Source organism: Oncorhynchus mykiss, chromosome 9, assembly GCF_057628025.1.
Source record: "Oncorhynchus mykiss isolate SJ-2025 chromosome 9, ASM5762802v1, whole genome shotgun sequence".
NCBI classification, from domain to species: domain Eukaryota; kingdom Metazoa; phylum Chordata; class Actinopteri; order Salmoniformes; family Salmonidae; genus Oncorhynchus; species Oncorhynchus mykiss.
In genome coordinates, this window is record NC_143030.1 from 21,388,212 (window position 1) to 21,397,835 (window position 9,624).

The following is a 9,624-nucleotide window of genomic DNA, read 5'->3' on the forward strand; positions in this document are numbered from 1 at the left end:
TATGTATTCATTATAGAATTGTGTCGGTTATTAACGATCGTAATAATGGAAATAGAGGTGACAGGAAGCATTACAGGAAATAGAGGATGTAGTCTAATACTGTAGTTGTAGCCACACAAAGAAGACATGAGAAATGTGATTTACAACCAAATTAAAAATCTTCCTCCCCTCATGTGGTGTGGAAACAGAAAATCTGTAATAAAACTGTTATTGGTTCAAACAACAATGAGTAGAAATAATTGCTCATCCATTCCTTTCCTTAGATGTATGTATTAGGTGGTTGTGAAATTGTTAGATTACATGTTAGATATTGCTGACTGTTGGAACTAGAAGCACAAGCATTTCACTACACTCACATTAACATCTGCTAACCATGTGATAAATAAAATAATAACATTTGATTTGAATCATAACTTTTCTTAACTGCACTCTCCAATTGTAGGCCTAGATATGTGAGAGAGGAGAGAATGTGTGTTTTCATGTTTTCACATATTTACACAGTTGAAGTGGGAAGTTTACATACACTTAGGTTGGAGTCATTAAAACTTGTTTTTCAACCACTCCACAAATTTCTTGTGAACAAACTATAGTTTTGGCAAGTCAGTTACAACAACAATTGTTTACAGACAGATTATTTCACTTATAATTCACTGTATCACAATTCCAGTGGGTCAGAAGTTTGCATACACTAAGTTGACCATGCCTTTAAACAGCTTGCAGAAAACGATTCCAGAAAATGATGTCATGGCTTTAGAAGCTTCTGATAGGCTAATTGACATAATTTGAGTCAATTGGAGGTGTACCTGTGGATGTATTTCTTATTATTTTTTACCCCCTTTTTCTCCCCAATTTCGTGGTATCCAATTGTTAGTAGCTACAATCTTGTCTCATCGCTACAACTCCCGTACGGGCTCGGGAAACTGGAAGCCAGCCGCACCAATGTGTCGGAGGAAACACCGTGCACCTGGCAATCTTGGTTAGCGTGCACTGCGCCCGGCCCGCCACAGGAGTTGCTGGTGCGCGATGACACAAGGATATCCCTACCGGCCAAACCCTCCCTAACCCGGACGACGCTGGGCCAATTGTGCGTCGGCCCACGGACCTCCAGGTCGCAGCCGGTTACGACAGAGCCTGGGCGCGAACCCAGAGTCTCTGGTGGCTGCAGTACAGCGCCCTTAACCTCTTGAAGCTAGGGGGCACTATTTTTATGTTTGGAAAAATAACATTCCCAAAGTAAACGGCCTATTTCCCAGGATCAGATGCTAGAATACGCATATAATTGACAGCTTAGGATAGAAAAATCTCTAAAGTTTCCAAAACTGTAAAAATATTGTCTGTGAGTGTAACAGAACTGAAAAATCCAATCAGAAAGTGACTCTTATTTTGAAACCCCTGTGTTCCTATACATTCCTATTGCCCATTAAAAGGGATATCAACCAGATTCCTCATTCTATGGCTTCCCTAAGGTGTCAACAGCCTTTAGACATAGTTTCAGGCTTTTATTTTGAAGAATGAGCGTGAACAATCACATTGCGTAAGTAGACAGGTGGGGGCTCTCAGAGGGAGTTGTGCGCAAAAGACAGGCGGCCATTGTTACTCCCGGTCCTAGGGAAAAACCAACTGTCCCGGTTGATATATTATCGAATAGATATTTGAAAAACACCCTGAGGATTGATTATAAAAAACGTTTGACATGTTTCTGTGGACATTATGGATATAATTTGGAATTTTTGTCTGAATCTTTGTCCAGAAAATCACATTGTATGATTTTTAAGTAATTAATTTGCATTTTATTGCATGACGTAAGTATTTGATACATCAGAAAAGCAGGACTTAATATTTGGTACAGAAACCTTTGTTTGCAATTACAGAGATCATATGTTTCCTGTAGTTCTTGACCAGGTTTGCACACACTGCAGCAGGGATTTTGGCCCTCTCCTCCATACAGACCTTCTCCAGATCCTTCAGGTTTCGGGACTGTCGCTGGGCAGTACGGACTTTCAGCTCCCTCCAAAGATTTTCTATTGGGTTCAGATCTGGAGACTGGCTAGGCCACTCCAGGACCTTGAGATGCTTCTTACGGAGCCACTCCTTAGTTGCCCTGGCTGTGTGTTTCGGGTCGTTGTCATGCTGGAAGACCCAGCCACGACCCATCTTCAATGCTCTTACTGAGGGAAGGAGGTTGTTGGCCAAGATCTCGCGATACATGGCCCCATCCATCCTCCCCTCAATACGGTGCAGTCGTCCTGTCCCCTTTGCCGAAAAGCATCCCCAAATAATGATGTTTCCACCTCCATGCTTCACGGTTGGGATGGTGTTGTTGGGGTTGTACTCATTCTTCTTCTTTCTCCAAACACGGCGAGTGGAGTTTAGACCAAAAAGCTCTATTTTTGTCTAATCAGACCACATGACCTTCTTCCATTCCTCCTTTGGATCATCCAGATGTTCATTGGCAAACTTCAAACGGGCCTGGACATGCGCTGGCTTGAGCAGGGGGACCTTGCATACACTGCATGATTTTAATCCATGACGGCGTAGTGTGTTACTAATGGTTTTAGTAACACACAGTGACACAACCCTAACCTGATTGGAAACCAGATTGCATACCAAAGAGAATACTATAGACATCAAGAAAGCCAGTCAGTTGATTATTGAGAAGTTTTTCCAACACTTTTGATAAACAGGGCAAAATAGAAATAGACCTATAACAGTTAAGATGAGCTTGATCTTCCCCTTTAAATAATGGACGAACCATGGCTGCCTTCCAAGCAATGGGAACCTCCCCGGAAATGAAAGACAGGTTCAAAAGTTCAGATATGGGCTTGGCGATGATAGGGGCGGCAGCAACCTCGGGGCGGCAGCAACCTTCCTCTGCTTGCAATCCCAAGGGTCCCAGCTACAATATGAATGGTCATTTTTTTTTAGTTAAAATCCTTCTTTAAATCCCAAAAAGTCTGTTTAGTTGGCGCCATTAATTTCAGTAATCCAATCGTTCAACTTGCAGACAAAGGAGTCCAAAAAGCTACCACTAAACTATGTCCAAACAACTTCGTCCACTGATATTGAACCAGTGCCTTCTTCACCAAAACTCCAAATTCTTGCTTGTTTTTTAAAAAACAAACATGAACCTTGAATTAAGGTTGTTGACATCTAGTGGGGAGTGTGATGGGGGTACCTGACAGGGGGAGACAGGCCAGGGCAGACGGTGAACAGATCGCCAGTTGGAATCCAAGCAGCAGTGCAGCAGGCAACAGGAGTAGGTGTCACACCCACTTGGGAGAAGCTTTTACTTCTGGAGGCAGATTTCTTGTAGAAAATGCCAGTGGATGTTCTTTCAACAGCAGACGGTGTCATGGCCATCATCGGGGTGGAAATGACCGGACCAAGGTGAAGCGTAGTGAGCGTACATTTATTTATTTATTTATATAAATGTCGCCAACAAAACCAGAAACAAAGAAACGACCATGACGCTTACGAGGGCTATAGTGCCACTAACAAAGATAACTACCCACAAAATACAAAGGAAAAAAGGATGCCTAACTATGATTCCCAATCAGAGACAACGATAGACAGCTGTCCCTGATTGAGAACCAAACCCAAAACCCAAAACATAGAAACAGAAAACATAGAAATAAATGAACTAGAATGCCCACCCTAGTCACACCGTGGCCTACCCAAAATAGAGAATAAAAGCCTCTCTTTGGCCAGGGCGTGACAGAAAGGGGCTTCAAAGGGGACTTCAAAGACTCCTGCCACTTGTTGGGGCCCAAAGACCTTGACACCTTTCACTTCACACCTCAGTGCTAATTGAAGTTGTATCTGGTCTGTCCTAGCAAGCCTGGCAGCCTTAACTCAGCATTCAGTCCCCATAAAGTCAAATATATCATTGTAATGTACTTTTAGATTTTTTATTTTTTTCTTGGCTTTCAAATAACATCACACCAAACACAACTCACCCAGTTCCAGGTTGATCATCTATCATCTGTTAACATTTAAACGTCTGGTACAGGATATAATGGCCCTCCACGTCCTCCTCACTATGCTTCAGACCCGAAGGCAGACCCACCCAGCCGTTCAGACACAACGGCTGGGCTCTGCCTGGTGGCACTCCAGGCCTGGCTTACTGTTAGGGACCACTGTAGCAAGTGTTGACGTTAGCACTTGCCTGTTCCAGGTGCCCAGGTTGCCTGAGCTGTTGAGTGAACAACTGGAGCGAGCAAGCAATAGTTCATGGATGGCAGATAGCCTGGCGGTTAAGAGCATGGTGCCAGTAACAAAAGGGTTGCTGGTTTGAATCCACAAGCCGACTAGATGAAAAATCTGTCGATTCGCAATTTAGCAAAGCACTTAATCCTAATTACTCTGGAGAACAGCGTCTGCTAAATGACTAGAATGTAAACGTCTTGAAGAACAATCTGCCCTGGTGGCTGTAATGTTGATGTTATGGCACCGGATCATGTTCACCGATTCTGGTGATAATGTAGGCGGTGCAGCGGCAGTAGTTGTTGAGGCGCTTGTGGATGACGTGCTCCTGTTCCTTCCAGGTGCCAGCGCTGAATTCTCAGACCTGAAAGACAGTGCCACATCATACCTGTGCATGTTTATTGGTTGTTGGGGTTTAGGAAGTCATTTTACCACTGGTGTTGCTATTTTACTTACTTGGTATAAAAAGTTATGACTGGATGTTGTATTTTTTGGGGTTTAAAACATTTTTTAAATTAGTAACGTATCTCAGTACATTATCCCACTGTTGAGGAATTCTATTTTGTTCAATACAAATGTGACAATGTCTTCAAGTAAAATGTTCACTAAATAATTTGAAAACAAAATGCCAGACCTGAGGCACCACATTGGTCAGTGTTTAGGTGGAGGCCTTGTGGTCTGGGTCAGTCTGGTGGTCGTCAGGGTTGAGGTGGCCATGTTTGTAAAGTTTGGCATTGGTGTAGTTTTCCAGCACGGCCAGTGCATGTAGCCACACGGGAATGCATGCAACTCGCCAGTGTCAGAGACAGTGGACAGCTGGGTGGGAAACAAACAGACAGGCAATATGAGATAATGAAGGGTGGATATAAAGTGTGATTGTTATGGATATTGATATGGAGATGAGTGAATATGCTACTTCTTCAAATACATGCTTGCTGTGAAAAGGAGACTTTATGGCATGCAGTTTATGATCAGTCAACTATAAGCCCATGAAATTAGGTGCTTTTGCCCATAAAATTACATGTAATTTCATTGAGTTAGCACCACATACTTTCAAATTCAAATGCTATAGAAAAAAAACATACATTAAGAAAGAAATAGAAATAAATAAACAGTCTATCAGTGAAAGCCAATCAGTATGGAATAATACATTGGACGGATGGGCCTTGGTCAAAAGTAGTGCACTAAATAGGGAACCGGGTGCCATTTGGGATGTAACCATTTACTTGAAATGTCACCACGTAACCTGTGGCGCGTACATCCAGGGCACATCCCCCCTCTTCTCCCAGTCAGAGTTCCTGAAGGTATAGGCTGAGTGAATGGGGACGTGGTCGGCCGTGTCGTACAGTGTGACGTAGTGCGGCTTGTTGTAGTGTTGGCAGATCTTCTGGAGCGAGTGGTCCTCTAGGCCCACGGAGGGCGTCTCCATGTACAGCAACTCCTTCTCCACCGTCCCCTGAACACCATCCGTCATTGCCATGGTGACCAGTAGTAAGGCCCTGTGCCCAGAGTAGGGCCATGATGACTTCAGCTACAAGGTCACGATGTAGAAATGGAGTTAAGCTGTCCCAATGGAAGGAAAGGAGAAGTCTGTGTGTGAGTCTGAGGAGCTTCAATGAGGTGATATGTCCTTTTCATTCCTGTGCATGTGTCTCTCTCTGTTACTATCTGTCTGTCTGTCTTTCCGTCCCTCTTAGTACCTATATGTGTCCCTGAGCTCTTTGTGTCGGCAGCTCTGAAGGAGAGGTACACCCGTGTCTCAGCGTTAGCTCTCCCTAATCTGGGCAAAGTATGCAAAGCCATGCACCTTTTAGCCCAGCTGACTCGCCCATCATTGGCTATAAGGAGGAATAAAGAGGTCATTGCTAGCCTGGTCCCAGATGTATTTGTGCTGTAGAGCCAATGGCTATGGACTTTGTCATGACATCAACTATATAAGTTGGCAATACAGCACACGATCTGGGACCAGGGTAGGCTATTCCCAAATCCTGATGGGTTTTTCCATTGGTGGTTGGAGGAAGTGAATTAATTCAGCTGGACTGAAACCTCTAAAGACTGAAAACAGACTGATTGACAGGTGACTGTTTGGTCACTTTAGAACGAGCGGTTCCTGTCACTTGTCAAAAGCTTTTTCCCCTGAGTACTAGAGGTTGGACCATAGTGGATGGAAAACCAAACTTACCTCAGCTCGCTCTGAGGGGCCAGTTCCTGTCACTTAAAGTGTCAAAAGTTTTTTTTATAGATGTGTTGGTGTTTCATACGTCATATCATATGTGATAGGTTTCAGTCTCTTCCTGGAAGGCTGTGGTGGCTAGACTCATAGATGGTCCTGTATATGGTTATGCTGCATGACCATGTAAGGTTGTGTTGGTGTCATGTGTACTCAGGCATGACTTGATGGGAAATCAAAGAGAGCCCTTCCAGCACACCCTTTAAAGGGGAAACAAGTGTCAGGTACAGTGGGGCAAAAAAGTATTTAGTCAGCCACCAATTGTGCAAGTTTTCCCACTTAAAAAGATGAGAGAGGCCTTTTCATCATAGGTACACTTCAACTATGACAGACACAATGAGAAAAAAAAATCCAGAAAATCACATTGTAGGATTTTTTATGAATTTATTTGCAAATTATGGTGGAAAATAAGTATTTGGTCACCTACAAACAAGCAAGATTTCTGACTCTCACAGACCTGTAACTTCTTCTTTAAGAGGCTCCTCTGTTCTTCACTCGTTACCTGTATTGATGTCCACAACCTCAAACAGTCACACTCCAAACTCCACGATGGCCAAGACCAAAGAGCTGTCAAAGAACACCAGAAACAACATTGTAGACCTGCACCAGGCTGGGAAGACTAAATCTGCAATAGGTAAGCAGGTTGGTTTGAAGAAATCAACTGTGGGAGCAATTAGTAGGAAATGGAAGACATACAAGACCACTGATGATCTCCCTCGATCTGGGGCTCCACTCAAGATCTCACCCCGTGGGGTCAAAATGATCACAAGAACGGTGAGCAAAAATCCCAGAATCACACGTGGGGACCTAGTGAATGACCTGCAGAGAGCTGGGACCAAAGGAACAAAGCCTACCATCAGTAACACACTACGCCGCCAGGGACTCAAATCCTGCAGTGCCAGACGTGTCCCCCTGCTTAAGCCAGTACATGTCCAGGCTCGTCTGAAGTTTGCTAGAGAGCATTTGGGTGATCCAGAAGACGATTGGGAGAATGTCATATGGTCAGATGAAACCAAAATATAACTTTTTGGTAAAAACTCAACTCTTTGTGTTTGGAGGACAAAGAATGCTGAGTTGCATCCAAAGAACACCATACCTACTGTGAAGCATGGGGGTGGAAACATCCTGCTTTGGGGATGTTTTTCTGCAAAGGGACTAGGTAGACTGATCCGTGTAAAGGAAAGAATGAATGGGGCCATGTATCTTGAGATTTTGAGTGAAAACCTCCTTCCATCAGCAAGGGCATTGAAGATGAAACATGGCTGGGTCTTTCAGCATGACAATGATCCCAAACACACCGCCCGGGCAATGAAGGAGTGGCTTCGTAAGAAGCATTTCAAGGTCCTGGAGTGGCCTAGCCAGTCTCCAGATCTCAACCCCATAGAAAATCTTTGGAGGGAGTTGAAAGTCCGTGTTGCCCAGCAACAGCCCCAAAACATCACTGCTCTAGAGGAGATCTGCATGGAGGAATGGGCCAAAATACCAGCAACAGTGTTTACAGAAAACGTTTGACCTCTGTCATTGCCAACAAAGGGTATATAACAAAGTATTGAGATAAACTTTTGTTATTGATCAAATACTTATTTTCCACCATAATTTGCAAATAAATTCATAAAAAATCCTACAATGTGATTTTCTGGATTTTTTCCCCTAATTTTGTCTGTCATAGTTGAAGTGTACCTATGATGAAAATTACAGGCCTCTCTTATCTTTTTAAGTGGGAGAACTTGCACATTTGGTGGCTGACTAAATACTTTTTTGCCCCACTGTACCTCAATGACATGAGTGATTCAGTTGATCCATTTCCTTATCAAGGCCATAACAGTTTATGTTTCTGTACGTGTGTATTGGGCATAGCAACAAATAATTGGTGAATGAAAATTGTACCCCCACCCAGTTAACAATACCTCTCCGAATGGTGTTACTGGCGGTGGTGAGGCCGGTGATAACATAGACCGCTCCATGGCAGTAGTTGTTGCGGCGTGTGTTGGAGGAACTCCTTGGCCTGGGGCACCACATTGGTCGGGCTGTAGGTGGAGGCCTTGTCCCCGGGACTGGTGCTGGTCGGGGTCCAGCTGGCCATGCCTGGCTCTGCTCCATGGCTAGGAGTCTGGATGTAGACCGGGGGAATGGCTGCATGTTACCTGTGCTAGAGCCACTGGACAGCTGGAGTAGATAGAGAGGGATAGAGCAGTGTGTGATTACACAGACAGAACATAGATGCTACACGGTACAGGCGCCACTGGATAGCTGGAGAGGAGAGAGAGAGAGAGAGAGAGAGGAGTAGCATGCAACAGATGAATGTGTATAAAAATGAGTTATTATACAAATTGCAAACAGGAATATCAATAGTACTATGTAACAATGTGTACCATTTACCTGCACTTTGTTCACAGTGAGACCTGTTCATTGTGAGGGAAGTGTCATTTAGTGCTGTGCTTATCAATACTTCTATCCACCATGCCGGAGTTCCAGAGGAAGGGTTTCAACTGTGCTCACCGCCACAATAAAGCCCTCTTCTCACCACTGTAGCAGACGGTCTATTCTTTGAATAAGGCTCTTTATCAGCTTCTACCCCCAAAGCCATAAGACTGCTGCACAGTTCATCAAATGGCTACCTGGGCTATTTGCATTGACACCCCCCTGCTTTTGTTTGTACACTGTTGCTACTGGCTGTTTATTATCTATGCATAGTCACTTAACCCCTACCTACATGTACATATTACCTCAATTACCACGACTAACCTGTAACCCTGCACATTGACGGTACCGGTCCCCCTGTATATAGCCTCATTATTGTTATTTTATTCATGTATTTTTTACTTTAGTTTATTAAGTCAATATTTTCTTAACTCTTATCTTTCTTAAAACTGCATTGTTGGTTAAGGGCTTGTAAGCATTTCACGCTAAGATCTACACCTGCTGTATTCGGCTCATGTGACAAGTCAAATGTGATTTGGTTATCTCTTCTTCAGTTTGATTTGAACACAGAGTTCAAAATATTGCGATGTGATATTTTGACCATATCGCCCAGCCCTATCCACAGATCTCAGAGGGAGAATGACTGCCTAAGCAGGCAAATGGCTCTGTATGTAAAGTGGCAGTGCCAGGGACCCGTTTTATTGGGTGCCTGGTTGATTATTTATGGAAAAGCAGTAGCAGACAGGTGTGTGGAATTAGGAAGTTAGGAA